Genomic DNA, 14,534 nt, shown 5'->3' with positions numbered 1-14,534 from the left:
TGGAATAAACTACATTTCCATGAAAGCTTAAATGTCTGGGGAATTTCCAGGGATCAGTGACTCTGTGGCCAATTAACCAATGGAGCAGCTTGCCATGGGGTGTGGTGGAATCGTCTCACTGTTTTCTCATGCTCCCCTGTGGGTCTGTATGCATCCGTCGTCTCTTGTAAGCTCTTTGGGACAAGGCTGGTCTCTCCCCCGCGTCTCTGGACAGCAACCTCCTGCGTCATCAACTCCGGGATCCTGCTACCGCAGCCAGCCATGTCTCAATCAGAGTCTGCGGGCACCTGGCATGACAGGGGCCCCCCCAATTCATTGGGCCAGGCCTCTAAACACTAGCCTAATGCAATAACAATTGCCTTTTTCTCCTTGATTCGTCAAGATGGTGTATTCTTCTCACTGACGCCAGACTCCCCCCCTCCCCCAAGCTCTCCTCCCATGCTGTCACTCAATTGGCAATCTTGCTTCAAACCACCTAACGAAGGGCCCGATCCTGAGAGGCACTGGGTGCCATCAGCTGCTAGGGAAAGGATGGGGAGGTCTGAGATTGAGCAGTAATTTACAGTATTCAAGCCAAAACATCAGGGGGGCGGGGAGGACAGGACTCAGCTATGTGCTGTGATTTATCCTTTTAAATATCATTTCATTCTGATTGCCACAATTCCATCACCTTTTGCTCCGAGTGTTGGAAGGCAGCATGAGTCTGTGATTAACAGACACTACCAGGCAGATATACTGGTTTACCGATGCAATATTCTTATCTTATTCAAGACAGTCCACACACAGCCCAGTATTTCCTTCCAGCCTTTGTATCTTTGGTAGTCCATGGGGAGAGATACTTGCTTGGAGTGAAAACACAGGAATGAAGGAATGAATCATACAGTCACAGGAAATGTCCGTGTTGAAATGAGAGTCCATTAATTGCATGTTTGTTATACCAGCTAATTTAGGGAGGTTTCCAAATGTACTCACTGCAAAGCAGTGTGGTCCAGTGCGTAGCCCCAGTGTGGGGCACTACACAGACACCATACTTCACGACCTAGATTGGGGAGGGCCCCCCCCCATCATGCCAGGCACCGCACAGACCCATCTCTCTGACCGAGAGCAGGGGAGCCCCTCCCCATCGTGCTTGGTGCTAAAAAGACACATCATGAGACAGGCCTTGCCCCCAAAAATCTTACAATCTAAACAAAAGAGAGGGGAAACTGAGGCCCCCAGAGGGGTTGCCCAGGGTCAATGGCAGACACACTGCCAGGAATAGAACCAAAGTGTCCTGACTCCCAGTTCTTGGCCCTAGCCACTAGATCACACAACCACCACGGAAGAGTTCTGAGCTCTAATTTTAGGCCACACGTGTAAGTAAATGACACCACCACCCACCACACTCCATAAATCAACTTTACAAGAAGTGACACCTACACTAATTCAAGCCTCTTGGAAAATATTAACTGACTCACTCCCGGTGTCATTTAGTACCGGAATGAATGGCAAGTATCCATCTGTCACCGCTGGCACCCAATTACTAACCCTGGCCTTGGCATCTGTTTATTAGTTTAGAATCACATAGGGCCTCTCCATCACTGAGGCTCTTTCTAGACTTGAATGTGCAGCTGTGTTGAAGTGTGTAATGATTCACTGCCAGCTAACATGTGCCATCTAGAGCTGTTCAGATACATGAGTTTTCAATTCATTGGCCAAAGGGTGGGGGGAGGAATATTTAAAACTGGTTTTGGGTTGATCAGGAATGACTTTTTTTTTTTTTTTTTTTTTTTTTTAACATTTTTGGAGAACTATAAAAAAGTTCAAAACAAAATGTTTCATTTAGTCTGAAGAGTTTTTTCTAAACACACCTTTTTTTTAAACAAAACTGAAGAAAAATTTGAAACAGTCATTTTGAATTAAAAACAATTTTTAAATATATTTTTAATTTTAATATATTTAATAATTTTAAATATATTTCCAACTGAAACAATTTGGTTCAACACCAATTCGTGAAATGTTTCAGTCAACAGCAAACCTGCTGATGGTGAAAATAAGTTTCACCTGAAACATTCTGTCCATCTCTATTGTTAAACAGCACAACTGGAAATTCTAATGAGGACACTTCAAGTCGCCTAATCCAAGGCTTCAACTAACATAATTGTGAAGTGTAATGTAGACACTTGACAAAGGCTTGTTCCCAGTCCTGGCCATGATGAACAGGACAACCCAAGATTGTTTCGAATGTCTAGAGATTGTGGCACTGGAGTTAACTCAAGTTAATTAACATTTTTGCAAATGTCATGTAATACTAATACCACCTACCTCTTATCTGGTGCTTTTTTTCCAGTAGATCTCAAAGCATTTTAAAAGGAGGTCAATATCATTACATCTCACAGCTGTAATTCAGGAAGTCATGTGGATAAAAATGGCTGAGAACTTAAAAATTGGATAGTAACAGACCATGAATCCCAGTGATGACTGAGCCTTGTGATATTCTGAAGAAAAAGAGTTCTCAACCATGCTTATAGCTTTTTCCATCGCTTCACATTGGTTCAGGACATTCAGTGACACACAGACAGAGTGACAATCCTGGAGTCTTATTCTGAAGATCCCATTTTACAGATGAGGAAACTAAGTCACAGAGTAGGGAAGTGAGTTGCCCAAGGTCACCCAGCAGGCCAGTGGAAAGAACCTGATTGCCAGGCCACTGTGCTATCCACTCTAATAGCTCACACTGCCTCTATACAGTCTACAAACTTGAAGCAGTACATTCTAGTGGTTAAGGCACCAAACTCGGGAGGCAGGAACTCCTGGGTTCTAGCCTCAGCTCTGCCACTGATCTCCTGTGGGACCTTGGGTAAGTCACTTCTCCTCCTTGTGCCTCAGTTTCTCCTCCCAAGCTTTGTCTATTTAGCATGTGACTTGGGGGGGTAGGGGAAGGAGGGAGGGACTGTCTCTTGCAGCACCCAGCATATCAGGGCCCCAATCTTTGTTGGGACCTCAAGGTGTTACCATAAGGAGGAGTGTGATCTTGTGCCGGGTTCCACACAGACACATAATGAGAGACAGCTCCTGCCCTGCAAAGCATACACCGTTAGAACCCAGGAGTCCTGAGTCCCAGACCAGCACTGTATCTAACAAGTCACATGGTCTCATTTGGTTTTGTCATTTGCCTGTAAAGGGATGTATAAACTGTGAGATCGCTTTCTTTTTAAGCAATATAAAAAGCAAACCAGATTATTCAGAGAAGTGATTACTCTTCCCAGACGGCAGAGAGGGAATGTACCAGAGAAGCAAAGTTGATCAGCCTTAGAAATCAACAACCATGTCCCTGTGAAGAGAATTTTAGTATGAAAAGCAGAAGAGACCTACATTCAGGGAGCCTGTGCCTCACTTCTAGTGCATTGGGATCGTGGGTGAGAGGCAGGGCGTCGTCTCCAATCCGAGCTGGGTTTCCAGAAGGCGAAAGGCTTTATCCTACAGACACAAAAGAGGAAAGTTAAGGGAAGCAAAACAACAATAAAATGGGACGGTATCCAGAGCCCCCCAGTGAAAGAGCCAGGGAGAGTTGTGCTGAGAATAGCAATTGGAGCAGAAATGCAACTGCTGAGGGAATAGAAAACGCAGGGCTTTGGAACTCAGGACACAGGGCTAGAAGAAACCCCTCCTGAGGCAGTGAGTGCAGTCCCTGCTGTCGCAGGCAATCATGGCACAGGATCCCGGTAAGAAACTTAGCAATGTTTGTTCCCACTGCTCCCCTGGGGAGACAGCTCCAGAATCTCCCTCCTCTCATGGGTAGAAACCTCCTCATTTCTAGCTAAAAGTGATTCCTGGCCAGTTTATCCCCATTTGTTCTCGTGCCAATATTGTCTTTGAGCTTCAGTAACTCTTCTCCCTCCCTTGGATTTCTGCCCGAATGCATTTCTAGAGCGCAAACAGATCCCCTCTGAGCTTCAAGGGGAACAGACAGACATCAGCTCACGTCATCAGACTAAGTGGTTGGCTCATCTAGAGAGGATGGATGGTCCAGTGGTCAGGGTGTTAGCCTGCAACCTGGAAGACCTACTCCATCACAGACGCTATGTATGACGTTGGGCAAATCACTTAGGCCCGGTGCACACACACAAACCTAGGGTGGCCAGATAAGTGTGAAAACTCGGACACTTTTTTCGAGGGTATGGGGAGTAATTGTGTATATAAGATAAAGCCCCTAATATCAGGACAGTCCCAATAATAACAGATCGGTATAACTATTTCAGTGAGAGCTGTCTGTTTAGGTCAGTGGTCCCCAGACTTTTTAGGTCGCACCCCCACCTACCCATAATAGACTGTCTGCACCCCCATGTCCTGGGAGTCGGGGCTGGAGCTGCATCTGAAGCCACGTCCGGGAGCGGGGCTGCTGTCAGGGCTGCCGCCAGAGCTGTAGCTGCATCTGGGAGCCAAGGCCAGGGCTGGAGCTGCAGCTGGGGCCAGGGCCGGGGCCAGGGGCAGAGCAGGGCTGAGTGGTGCTCCCTCCCTGTCCCCCATGCGGGCTGGCCCAGGCCCTGCAACACGCCCCTGAATGTTCCTTCACACCCCCAGGGGGGCCATCCCACAGTTTGGGGACCACTGATTTAGGCCTATTCTATGCACAGATTTTGTACCAGTATAACCATTTCAGTTATGGGGTCTGTTTTTTTTTTAACAATTTATGTGTAGATTACGGTGTGTCCAGGAGCCCCATTTATGAACTAAGATCCCATTGTGGTAAGTGCTGTATACACTAAGAACAAAAAGATGGCTCCTGCCCCCAAAGAGTTTCCAATCGGAGGGCTTGTATACACAGCAAAATTGACAGGCATGAGGGATCCTGGAAGAACTATTCCACAATAGTTATTCCACAATAGCTCTCCGCGTGGATGCTCTTATTCTGGAATTAGGGTGTCTTTTTATGGTTCAGTTTAATCCACTTTAGAAACCTGATTCCGGAATAAAATTACTCCAGAGTTACTCCAGAAGAGACCCATAAATTATTAAACCAGAAGGGATCACTATGACCTTCTAGTCTGATCTCCTGTATAACACGGGCCCCCAGGAATGCCCTGAATTAATTCCTGGTTGAACTAGCATGGACCTTTTAGAAAAAACATCCAATCTTGACTTTAAAACTGCCACTGATGGAGAATCTACCACAGCCCTTAGTAAACTGTTTCAATGGTTAGTAACCCTCAGTGTTAATTTTTTTTCGGCCTTATTTCCCGTTTGAATTGTCGAGCTGCAGCTTCCAGCCACTGGATCTTGCTTGACCTTTGTCTACTAGATTGCAGGGCCCACTATCGATTTTTAGCTCTAACATTTTAAAATTTACCCCCCAAGTTCTTCCAGACTATCACCCTGCATAGACAAACCCTGCTCAGAAAACAAGAAACAACAGGTGGATAGACAAATGGCCAAGCAGTTATACCAGTATAGCCAATTCTCCTTCCCACATGGGAATAGCTTTGGCAGCATATGCACTTTTATCCCAGTATAACTGCATCCGCATTAGGGGTCCTGTGAGGTGCCCAGCACAACAATCTCAGTTGTAGCCTCTAGCCACCACCTTTGTACAACTGAGCAGCACCGCTGTCATATGTGAACGACGAACAAGTCTGGGGTAAGCTATTTCCGTATTGAACAAGACACGGCATCTGTTACAAAGCTCAGTGTTCATGGAGGGAGGGGGAAAGGTTGGAGTTGAAAAGTTAAGGAATCCTGACAAGAGCAGGATTTAACTGAACATCAGCTGGGGCCTTTTCTCGCAGCTGTCTTATTCGCTGAGCTTGTCCAGAGGAGTTTTGACAGATAGAGATAGAAATGGTGTCAACAGCATGAGACAAGCTGGCAATCAGATGCAACAAGAGGCAGATGCAATGATTTAAGAGACGCTCTAGTAGGCACCTTGAGTCTATGTGAAAGCAGCAAGCATCCACTGCTACTGCCCACTAGGCTAACAATCATGAGAGCTCTCTTGGGACTGCCAGATTGGATCAGACTAGGATCCATTTAGCCCAGCGTCCTGTCTCATAATATTGTATGTGCAGCAGCTGGCACAACAAGGGCCCTGATCTCAGTGGGGGGTGGGTGGGTCTGTGCGGTGTCTGGCAGGAGGGGGGCCCCCATCTCAGTCAGGGGGACAGCGTCTATGCCAGGCACTGTAAAATGGAGGTCTGATTAGAGCCCTGCATGGAACTATTTTAATCCTGCTCCCATCCCAATCCTGCTGCAGGGCTCTACGCTAGTCCCACACAGGGCTCTAGTTCTGATCTTGGTTGGGCACTGCACGGCACTGATCTCTGAGCCCAGGCCAGCCATCAGGCTGAATAACACTTCCATGTTCCACCCTGGCCAGGGACTCATAAGAGAGACACCCCCCTCACCAAGAGGGGGAAAAGTGATGCATCATGAGACGTAAGCTGGAGCACAGCACACAAAAGGGAATGGGAGTATAAGCCCCCTGAACTACAGCTTCCATGAGGCACCACAGCACCATTTTGAATCAAAACATTTTGGTTTTAGAGATTGCACTGAAAAGTCAAAATTTCCTGCAGGATTAAAAGGAAACAAATCCTATTGTCTATTGTTTCAGCAGTTGTTAATTTAATTTAATCAAACCTTTAAATCCTAGTCCGGACATGCTTTAATGACAAAAGCAGCTCCAGTTTAGCACATTAGCTCAGCAGTGCTAGGCCAAAAGGCACTGAATTTCTTTCTGGCTTGTACATGAGAATCCTGAGCTAAATTCCAGTTGGAGAGCCAAATGCTGCCTGCCTGTCTCAGAGAGGGCAGAATCTATCACTGAGGGATGATGCCTGGGAGAGAAAATAACCCAGTTTTACTCTTTGATCCCAGCAGTGGTGTGTTTATCTTTAAACTAAGCACATTTGCTCGGTGGTCCTGGAGAGAGAGAGAGACAGAGGCCTGCAGTGCTGGTTATGTACAGTCAAAGTCAACAGACCCCGTCAACCCACATTCTCTCTGCTCTCAGACGATGTCTACACTACCGCCTGCGTCAGCATGTCACTCAGGGGCGTGAATATTCCACCCCGAGTGACTTAAGTTACACTGACATAAGCGTTCACGTATACAGTTATGTTGGCAGGAGAGCTTCTCCCACCAACATAGTTTATGCCGCACAGAGGTGGGCTTTTTATGCCGACGGGAAAGCTCTTTCCCATCGGCACAGAGCGTCTTCACGACGCGCTGCAGCGCTGTACGTATAGACATACCCTGAGAAGCTTGCTGATGAGTTTTTATTCCATGCTGCGCAGTTTGATTTCTCCTTTTACACCGCCATTGGCCCTAACTGCCCTCATGGTGTTTTGACTCTTTCCACTATCTTCTTCAACACACATGCACAGTCCTGCCCTTATCATGGGAGACAGATTCATTCATTTCTTTTTTAATCTCCCCTGCACCTCGCCCTTGTAATTTTGAAACCCTCTTCACAGCAACTCAGTGGAGCTGCTTAATAGTATTTTTCCTGCAAAGGTTGCTGCGGAATAACCCTTTCTTGAAAACTAGACAGCTCCAGGCAACTTTCTCAGCCAGCCACTCAGTGATAAACCTGAAGCAGCTGGGGAGAGCGTATCACACTGTAGCAACAGGACTCAGTGACCCAGGAGATCCTTTCCAGTCCTATGTTGTGTACACCCCCCACCCCTCCGATGCCAATACAAGTCAAGTGCAATAGACAAAATAGAGTCAGATCTCCTATCAGGCATTGTGGTCCAGTGAAAAGCGCATTAGGTCAAAAAGGCCTGTATTCTACTTCCAGCTCTGCTGCTCTGCGACCAGCCAAGGCCTGGCCTGCACCTAAAACTGATACCAGGCATCACGAGATTATTTAAGGCTACAGTTAGGGTTTTGTTTTTTTTTTACTGACAAAACTGTCAGCATAAGTACTACCGTAGATACAGTCATACCAGCAAGAGAGTCCATTTTTGTTAGTAAAAGCTGTGTCTACATTCCTAGCTCATAAGGGACCACTGTGATCATCCAGTCTGATCTTCTGCTAACACAAGACATAGGGCTTCTCTGAATGTATTTCTGTTTGAACTAGAGCTCTACAAGTATAGCTATACTGGCATAGCTATACTGGAAACCTCTTTCTAGCATAGACAAAGCCCAAGTTTCTGTGCCTATGTTCTCCGTCCATCTATCTTGTCTACCCTAGAAGAGGCCTTGTCTATCCTAGAACAGCTTTGCCGGTATAACTCTCCCAGCAAACCCTAAATTAGACGAAGCTTCTATTTGCAAACCAAAGTGTTTTTGCCAGTAGAAGTTATACCACTCCCAAAGTGAAATAAGCTACAGCAGCAAAAGGATTTTTATGCTAGTATCAGTGCATATATACCAGGAATGTTGCCGGTTTACAAAAGTCCAAAAAGAAAGACAGAAAAAAAAAGACACACACACACCCTCTCTCTCTCTCTCTTCCCCCTCCCTACCCTCCCAGGCAATTTTTAAATCAAAACATAATTTTTCAAAAATAGTTTTCTAAAATATCTCCTCCAGCTCAACTGGGAATTAATTCAGAGCAGTCCTATGGCCTGGCTATACCAGCGGACAGACCAGAGGATCAAAGTGGGCCCTTATGGCCTTAGAATCTATTAATCTAGGACATTACTATACCAGCCAGAGTTTCTAGTGTAGATCTGCCCTGAGGTTATAAGCTCCACAGACGTATCCACCCTAAGAAAAAAAGAAATGTCGTTAGATCCTAGTGAAGACTAGGCAGTTTGTAGCTTTCACATGTTAGCAGGTCAAGGTAAATATGAGTGGAGAGCCTAAGGTTTTGTCTCATGCTTGCCTCCCTGTTAACAGGGAGGTGATTTCACCTCTATATACGGAATTTGGGAGACCAATACTGGACAACGGCATCCAGTTCTGGTGTCCCCATTTTAGAAAGGATGTTGAAAAATGGGAAAGGGTGCAGAGAAGATAAATGATCATGAATGATCCAAGGGCTGGGAAAAATGCCTTACAGTGAGAGATTTCATAGAGTTTAAGGCCAGAAGGGACCATTAGATCATCTAGCCAGACCTCCTGTATGTTACAGGCCCTTAAATTTCACCCAGCTGTCCCTGTTTTTAGCCCAGTGACTTAAGAAATTCACTCTGTTTAGTTAAATCAAAAAGATCAAGAGGTGACTTGATCACAGTACATAAGAACCTCCGCAGGAAGGAAATAAAGGCTCTTCAGTCTAGTGAAGAAAGGCAGAAGAACCAATGGCTAGAAACAAAATCCAGACAAATACAAAATTAGGTACAAAGCACAAATTTTTAATAGCGAATGTGATCAACCACTGGAACAGACCCCCAAGAGAAGTGGTGGATTCCACATCTCTTTATGGCTTCAAATCCAACTGGATGCCTTTCTGGAAGATGCATTAGCCAAACACATTATTGCATTCAATACAGGGGTAAATGGGTGATGTTCTGTGGCCGGTGATATAAATGGAGGCCAGAGTGGATGATCCAGTGGTGCCTTCTGGATTTACAAATCGATGAATCTTCCTTCCGACTGAAGACAAGGCGTTAGTGAAGTTAACTGGTTGTGCGCTAGCACAGGCACTAGAACGCTAGCCGATGGCATTTTCCTGCATTTGCACCTGCATCTCTTATGCCCAAGGTTAAGAGCAAACGTGGACAACCTGGGAAAAGCATGTGGCATGCGTCCATATACTAGTCCTGCTGCTAACTACATAGTCCTTGCCTTGACTTGCTAACATATGTGAAAACTACAAACCATGTTAGTTAAACGAGTAAGAACACACCTCTTTGCCTAACGAAGAGAAGACGGCCTACAAAGCATTCAGTCAGCGAGTTCTCACAATTCACCTTGGGGGAGGATAGAGAAAAATGTAAACCAGAATGTTTGCTTTGGAGTTCTTGAGATTGTTTCACATGATTTGAGCCCTCCAGTTATCAAAGGGATGGGGGAGGGGGCGGGGGAAACAAGATTGTCTTAAGCTGCCAAGGACTTGTGCAAAATCCAAACAATTCAAAGCATTTGTAAGCTAGTTCCTCCCTACATCCAACCATGCATGCAAAACATTGTTGTCCTTTGTGGAAGGGGATGCACTTGGGGGGAAAAAATACACAGACTAAATTTTTGAAGTGCACAGTCAGAAAAGTGACAATAGATGGGCAAATAAGTGTTTCTTTTGCAACCTCTCCTAGTGTTTCTTCAAACTCCCCTGATCATGAAATCCAAGGCCAATATTTTCATAGATTTTTAAGGCCAGAAGGGATTGTTCCAGTCATCTACTCTGACCTCCTACATAGCACATGCCAGGGAATCTCATCCAGTAACTCTGCATCAAGTTCATAACTTCTGTTTGAATTAGGACATGAGTTCCTTGGGAAAGGGACTGTCTTTTTGTTCTGTGTTTGTATAGTGTGTGCAATGGGGCTCCCTGTTCCTTGACTGAGGCTCCCAGGTTACCCCAATAATAAAATTAATAATCATCTTGTAGAAAGATATGCAGGTTTGATTTACAGACACAAAGGGATGGAGAATCCACCACATCCCTAGTTGTTCCAATGGTTAACACCCTGCCCTGTTAAAAACATGGGCCTAATTTCTCATTTGAGGCCTGGTCTATACTGCCAGCGGCAGTCGACGGGAGCTACGCAAGCTATGTAGAATAGCTTGAATATCTCCCGGCGACTTACTAACTTTTACTTATGGAGGTGTCTCCACTGTGCTGCGCCGACGGGAAATGCCCTCGGGTTGACGGAGCATGACTCTTCGTGTGCGGGGTGGATTAACAGCGTTGATCGGAGGGCGCTTCCGGGATGGAATGAGCGGGTCTCCATCACCACTCAATCAATCCCACAGAATCAATCCTGCACTGCTGCAGAGCCACCAGCAGTGTAAACATACCCTGAATTTGTCCAGCTTCAGCTTCTAACTGTTCGATCTTGTTCTGCCTCTTTCCTCACAGACTAAAGAGCCCTCTGCTATCAGAAGTCTTCTCCCTACACAGGTTCTTCTAGACCATAGTCAAGTCACCTCTTAGCCTTCTCCTGGATAAAATAAATAGACTGAGCTTCTTCAGGCTCTCACTGTAAAAGCAGAGCACAAATCATTTCGTAGCACATTTCCCAAAATTGACTAGTGACAGAGTGGGAATTTCCTGTGACATTTTGTATGAAGACTGTGTGTGCCTCAGTTTCCCCTATAGCTGCATCATCACCTAGGAGTTGAAATGGGCTGTTTACTCTCAGGCAGGCTACCACATAGGTGTGGCTGATGCCTAGTTGTCTCACGTTTGGAGCCCATCTCATTGGAGGGGCTGTGAAGACAGCTGCAAAGCCAATTCTTGAGACATTTGCTACCTAGCAGCTGATGACCAGGGATGGTTCACCCTCTGCAGGAAGCCAGCTTTCTTTGACCAACTGGACAACAAATGACTGAGGAGGGGGCAGGTTGGACTGGCCTGGGAACTTGGACAAAGGGGGACAATGGGACAGAGCAGAAGCCAGGAGGGGATGTGACACTGACAGAACAGTCAACTTGTGTGTGACCCATAACAACGTAGCTGGAAGCACTGAAGTGGTAAACAGAGACATTCTTTGCAGATAGTTATCAAAGCCCTGTTAAGTAGGCTACAAACTTTAATATGTTTGCTTCTATTGTTAGGGAATCAAGGAGTAGATACTAAGTACATTTTGTCTGTGTTTACCTAGCTCTTGTTAAAAGTTTACCAATGTGATCTAATTAGCTTGTAGATACTAAAATTCTGTCCCTGTCTTTAATGATTTATTATGGTATTCTATTGGTTGAGAGATCAAAAGGGGATATTATCATTTAGATAGAACTTGTGGTGTAATAATATTATTGTCCTTATTTCTCTGTAAAATTTGTAAACTCCACAGTGACCTACCTGTGAACTGTTTGAATGATTAATTGCCTTATGTTAATGAATACCACTAATTAACTGTGTATACAGAGATTAGCTTCAAAGCAACAATGCACATTACCTATTTTCATCCAAGAAAGGCCCTGCTGTGACAATGGCTGGCTCAACTATATGAAAAGCCTTAGGCCTGATCCTTTTTTGTCTCCGATTTGTTCAAAGGAAAAGGAAAATCTAAACCCACGAGACTAAGATCTCCAGATCTATCTGGATTAACCCTGGAATTCTCATGGAAAAACGTGAACAAACTCTGCACATGGACTGCCTATTGGACTATAATCTTTTAAATGGAACCCAGAAGGACTTTTACAAATCAGCAGCCTCCCCATCTCTGCTATGAAACTGACCTAAGAACTTTACTCATATCTCTGTATATATATTGATCTTTAACCATAACAACTCTCTTCTTTCTATTTATTAATAAATCTTAGGTTTAATTAATAAGGATTGGCCCTAAGCATATATTTGGGTGAGATCCAAATTATTCTTTGACCTGGTGGGCAATGTGTCTGGTCTCTTGGGATTGGTAGAACTTTATATATGGTGAATAAGGTTTTTAGTAATCCTCACTATATTAGACTTGGCTGTCTGGGTGGGAGCCAAAGGCTGGGTAGCTTAAACGGGCCTGTATTTTAGATTCTCGGTAAGTGGTGTGGCATTACAGAAACTGTTTTGCTACAATCTAATTATAGAATAAACCACCAGTTTTGGGGATTGCCTGCCTATTCCTTGCAGTTTGCCCCGAGTAAGCATTCTCCATATGGCCCTTGCAGACACCACAGTCACAGGAGAACATACCACTTAGCGGGGCTCTGGGCTGATCCAGATGGACCACTGTGTAACTTCTCTCTATGCCAGTGTTTCTCAATTAAATTTGGCCGCGGAACTCTTTTTAACTTCTGTGGGGCCATGCGATACTCTCCGCTGAAAAATCCGGGACATCTTCCCCTTTTCGGCGGCGCGCGCTGTCAGTTGTTTTCGGCGGCGCAGTTTCAATTTTTCGCAGAACCCTGAAATTCATCTCGCAGAACCCCAGGGTTCCACGGAACATCAATTGAGAAACACTGCTCTATGCTAACAAAGGATTTCCTATGCGGTGTTCCAGTTGCCTACTAAACCCTTCTGTTTGGGCAATGCTGTGTGACTGTTACTGCAGATGCTATCAGAGGTGCATTGTTCCCAAAGGTTGTACAAGTCTTCCTCAGGGGTCTGCCTCAGTGGAGCTCGCTGAAGAGTTCTCAATGGGAAGCAGGAGCGCTGAAGGAAGAGTGAGACCCCAAGGGGTTCTGGCTCCCTGAAAGGGTCCTCCCAGAGGCTGTTCCAAAGCTGGGGTGATAGCATCAGGCCTGTGGATCCGTGACAGGTGGCAGCAGAGGGGAATGCTGATTGCACAAGAAGTATTTTGCAATAAGCGACTTGCAGCAATAAAACAAGTATAGCCAAAGAAAACAGCAAGATGATGGTTTATAACCATTGCCCTAAAAAGGGCACCACAAACCTGGCAGTGAGAGAGGGTTAGGCATTGGGAAGCTCAACAAGGTGCAGCTGACTGAACAGCTGGAGAAGGATGATTGGCCCAAGAAGCAGGTTTCAGGCCCAACTGGGGGTCCAAGAGGGTCCAGGAGCACCAGAGGCAGCAGCCGGGGCAGTGACAGAGAAAGCATCCAGGACAGCAGCAATGCATCCTCAAGACTCGGCTCCCCACCCAACAGGGGGTCTTCAGGACCTGACTCCCAATCGACAGATTTGAAGGGCTGAAAGTTTGAGCTGACAGCAAAGGAGCTAGATGACTGGGAGAAGCAGCGAAAGCATTAGGGGGAGCAGCAAAAGCATGAACTGGAGACGGAGAAGCAGAGGGGCAAAAGAACCCACAGAGGGGTAACTGGGGAAAGGTCCTGGGATGCCAATTCCACAGGGAATCTGGATACCAAATTGTTGCCCCAGTTTAAGGAGGGGGGATGCAGATACCTACCTCACTGCCTTTGGAAAGGCTTGCGATTTGAAACAGGTTGACCTTGCAGACCGGATCCGCTGTCTCACCACCTTACTCGGTCCCAAAGCCATAGTGACATACAGCCAGATGGATGGAGTGGATAGTGGGGACTATGACCTATTCAAAAAGGCTTTACTGATTAAGTTTGAACTGAGCCATGATTTTTATAGGAAAAGGTTTTGGGATGTGCAAAAGAACCAAGGTGTGACCTACATAGAAGTTGCCGCCCTGATGGGAGAGTATCTCCACAGCTGGGGAAGGGTGCAGGGGTCACCACGCTGGAGGATTTGTATAACTTGGTTGGGTTGAAATGACTTTATAAGATCTGTCCCTACGAGCGTAAAATGTGGTTAGTAGACAGGAAGCCCAAGGATTTGCGTAGTGCAGGCTGGTTGGCAGACAAATCTGTGGACAGCAGGTCCAAGCATGAAAAGAGAGACCCAAAGGGACTGGCTTACACATGGGTCCGGGCAAAGAGACCCCACAGAGGCATCCCAGAAGTGGGACTCAGGGAAACCCAAAGTTGGTGGAGTGGCTGATGGGGGCAGACCTTGTCCCAGGGACCTCAGAGACCTGAGATGTAATATCTGCCGGCGGACAGGACATAAGTAGGTG

General features: G+C 45.9%; 1 protein-coding gene across 1 annotated transcript in view; it reads right to left on the bottom strand.

Moving 5' to 3' along the window:
• The window catches only part of PC (pyruvate carboxylase), a 217,575-nt gene that overhangs the window by 177,765 nt on the left and 25,276 nt on the right, over window positions 1-14,534 (bottom strand). The window contains exon 2 of the mRNA XM_067544070.1: window positions 3,355-3,459. The gene's annotated coding sequence lies outside the window, so the exon portion shown is untranslated. The remainder of the gene's footprint in view (window positions 1-3,354; window positions 3,460-14,534) is intronic.

This window comes from Emydura macquarii, unplaced genomic scaffold, assembly GCF_026122565.2.
Source record: "Emydura macquarii macquarii isolate MOO-44397 ecotype Brisbane River unplaced genomic scaffold, CSIRO-AGI_Emac_v2 contig_968, whole genome shotgun sequence".
NCBI lineage: Eukaryota > Metazoa > Chordata > Testudines > Chelidae > Emydura > Emydura macquarii.
The sequence above is the reverse complement of the archived record's forward strand: the minus strand, read 5'-3'. Positions and strand labels throughout refer to the sequence as shown.